Genomic DNA, 3,890 nt, shown 5'->3' on the forward strand with positions numbered 1-3,890 from the left:
GCTGAAATTTTTACAAATTTTAGAAAATTCCAAGAATTTTGAAAATTCTAAGAATTTGACGTCATTTCCAAGAATTTTCTCAAAACAAATAACAAAACAAGGTAAATAAACATTGAAAATCAAAATAAACAGACCATTGTTTATAAACAAACGGAAATTTTAGGACTGAATACCAAAATTTTTACAAATTGGCGAAAATTTTTGTAAATAAACATTGAAAATCAAAATAAACAGACCATTGTTTATAAACAAACGGAAATTTTAGGACTGAATACCAAAATTTTTACAAATTTTCGAAAATTCCAAGAATTTGACGTCATTTCCAAGAATTTTCTCAAAACAAATAACAAAAAATGTAAATAAACATTGAAAATCAAAATAAACAGACCATTGTTTATAAACAAACGAAAATTTTAGGACGGAATACCGAAATTTTTACAAATTTTTGAAAATTTCAAGAATTTGCCGTCATTTCCAAGAATTTTGAAAATTCTAGGAATTTGACGTCATTTCCAGGAATTTTCTCATAACAAATAACAAAAAATGTAAATAAACATTGAAAATCAAAATAAACAAACCATTGTTTATAAACAAACGGAAATTTTAGGACTGAATACCAAAATTTTTACAAATTGTCGAAAATTTTTGTAAATAAACATTGAAAATGTAAATAAACAAACGGAAAATGTAAATAAACAAACTTTTGTTTACAAATAAAGCAATATTTTTAAAACAAAATTAGAAATATAGAATAAATTTTTGAAAATTCCGAGAATTTTTTATCATATCGGAGAATTGCTAAAATTCTTTACTTTTTCGATTGAGTTTTCGTTTATTTATTTCGCTGCAACAATTTTCGAATCGTAATTTTTGGTATTCGTCGTAATGAAAGGATTTTAGGATTGGTGTGCAGATATTTAAATAATAAGATATAATTTTTATAAAAATATAAATATTTATTAAAATATTTATCAAAATATGAATTACAAAAGTTTTTTTAAATATTTAAAATTACAATTAAATATATTTCTTATAATAATAAATATCATATAATATTATATAAATATATATTGTAATATTTTTATTATGTATATGTATAATTTTTATTATGTATAATTTCCTCATAATTATATTTTAAAATATAAAAGTACATAAAGCAAAATACAATAAAAATGTTTTTTAACAATAATAATCGTTAACATACATTCTTAAGTTATCTTTATATTATGATTAAACCGTTCCAATTTGTCCTTGTTAGCCGTGTGTGATGATGGGCGGAGAGAAGAGGCTAACAAGTTGTCTAATGACATAGTAATTGTATATAGGTTGAACAAAATAGCGTAGAATCATGAGTGATCGTGGTTGCATAATCAGTTCTATTTAAGCAATTTATCATATCAGTATAATAAACGAAGTAAATAAACGAAGCCAATATTAAAGGCATAGTAATGTGATTTGTCTGTAACATATAAAAATTGATTTATCAAATCATATATATTTTATATGTTTTATATATATATTTATTCTTATCTATGTAATAATAAATTCTTATCTATAAAAATAATATAGAAAAATTATAAATATTTTTATACAAGATATATAAAGATAGAAAGTTAAGATTTTATTTGTAATAAATCTCAAAGCTCAAAGAAGAGAATTTATATAAATTTTCCTATTATTAATTTTTACAAATATCTTAAATAAATGACTAAGTAAAGTGGGAGATATAATAAAAATTGTAAAAACAGTATAATCTGAAAAGTAATTAAATAAACATAGATAAGAGGCGCAATATAAAAAGATAAGAATTAAATATTAGTGACATCTTTTGAATATCAAAGATATTTACTTGAAAGATATTTTAAAGATGGCTCTCGTTTTCAATTCCTGTTTTACTTTATTATATCTTTGAAGAAATTGTCATTGATACTCGAAAGATGACACCGATTCTTTTTTCTTACGATATCTTATATCTTCTTACCTTTTAAGAAATGCCTTTATCATTTAAAAGATGGCGCTGAACATCAATTCTATTATCCTATATATTCTCTTTCTTCTATTTGCTATTCTTGACTATTTGCTTTATCGAAAGATGGTATTGACGATCGATTCTTGTTTTTCCAATTATTCGCTCTTGTTCTATTTATTTGTTTAAACATTGGTCTGGAGATGGCGTTGATTCTTAAATCTTTACTTTATATCTATCTTTTTCTCATCATATACTGTCCTTATCCGAAACATTAGAAGGAAATTTTCGATGAATATATCTTTTCTTTCCATAACATTTTCAAGTGGATATTTTATTAAAAAAAAAAGAATAATTTATACTCTCATATATCATTTTAAACATGTATCGTTTGCGATAAAAATGGATTCAGGCAACAGTTTTTGTAAAAATATACAATCTTTTTTTATTTTGAATAATTATAACACCTCTTTAAAAAGTATTAAACTTTTAATTTTCCTGATTTACAGGAATAAAATATATAATTTAGATATATCTCGTACGATATATAAATTTGAATAAAAAAATAACATGTTGCCATAGTTACATAATTATCGATTTAAATATAAATATTCGTATAGAAAGAAAATCGATCTTAACATTTTTTTCCTTACCTTTAAACTTTGCTGTCCATGGATTGGTCGCAGAAGGAATTAAAGATGGCCGTACTTTTTCCATTGTTTCTACCTCCGCTTTCTCTCGTCCACCCTTAATCTCTCTAGCTCGAAGTGGTGGGGTGAAAAATGGCCGAAAATATTTTGGAAGGTTATCGAAGTGAGGCTGAGTTATCCACTCTTGTAGAACTATTCAAGAATTTAAACGATGGCGCCGGACGATCGAAATATCTGCACTACGTACAAGATAATGAAAAAGAAATTTATTTTCATCAAATTTTTACAATTGCGATGGAAACGATTTTATTGTACAATATTTTGAAGTATATATATATATACTCCAAAGTCAAAACACTTGATAAATTTATACGAAAGAATAAACACGACGATTTCGTTCAATTTTGTACCTCAATTATACAAACGATATATAACCAATTTAATGAAATAAAATTGAAAAATTCCCAAATATTCCTTCAAATATTTCTACAAACCTATACATCTTTTATCCTCTAATCCTCCTCTAATCATCAGAGAATTTATTTATTTTTTTTTTCCTCCTCTTTTATTTCTCTCTCTTCTTTTTGCACGAGTATTGACCGACCGGCATCGTCAGTGCTTTCCTCTGAGGTGGTTCTTCGGGGCCGAGAAAACGCTCGCCGTTGTTTTTATTGCGCGAACGCGCTCGAAAGGAGAGAGAGAGAGATGAACCGGTGAAAAAGGAAAGACAAGGAGGGAGGAAATAAAGGAAGGCGAAAGGAATAGGAGAGCCCGAAAGGAAAAGCAAATGAGACTCGATGCTCGAGTGGATGAGAGAGAGGGAGAGGAAGGGGGGGAGAGCCGGTAATGCGAATGGTATGCAAGAAATCGCGAGTCGTTTCCTCTTTCCCTCTTTTCTTTCGTTCCTCCCTCCCCACCCCTCCCCTCCCTTTCGTTCGTCGAATCTTTTCCACGGGCAAAAACTTGGCCGGGAAACAACCCTCCGCCTCTTTCATAAGAAAGAACAGAGAGAGAGAGAGAGAGAGAGAGAGAGAATCGGAGAAACTGCATGATCGAATACCCCCTTTCGAAGGGAGTTATTCGATACGCGCACACTTGCACTTGTTTCATCGAAATTCGTTGCAACGGGATTAAATCGGAGGGGGGAGGAATTCGCGTTTTAAAACGCTCGCAAGCAAATCCAGGGGATGCGGATTTCGACGCTGAATAACGCCTGGCCACTCGAAACTCGCCGCTCGCGTTTAATTTAACGGGGAATGGGAGGAGGGAGGGAG

Source organism: Apis dorsata, unplaced genomic scaffold, assembly GCF_000469605.1.
Source record: "Apis dorsata unplaced genomic scaffold, Apis dorsata 1.3 scaffold_538, whole genome shotgun sequence".
Taxonomy (NCBI): domain Eukaryota; kingdom Metazoa; phylum Arthropoda; class Insecta; order Hymenoptera; family Apidae; genus Apis; species Apis dorsata.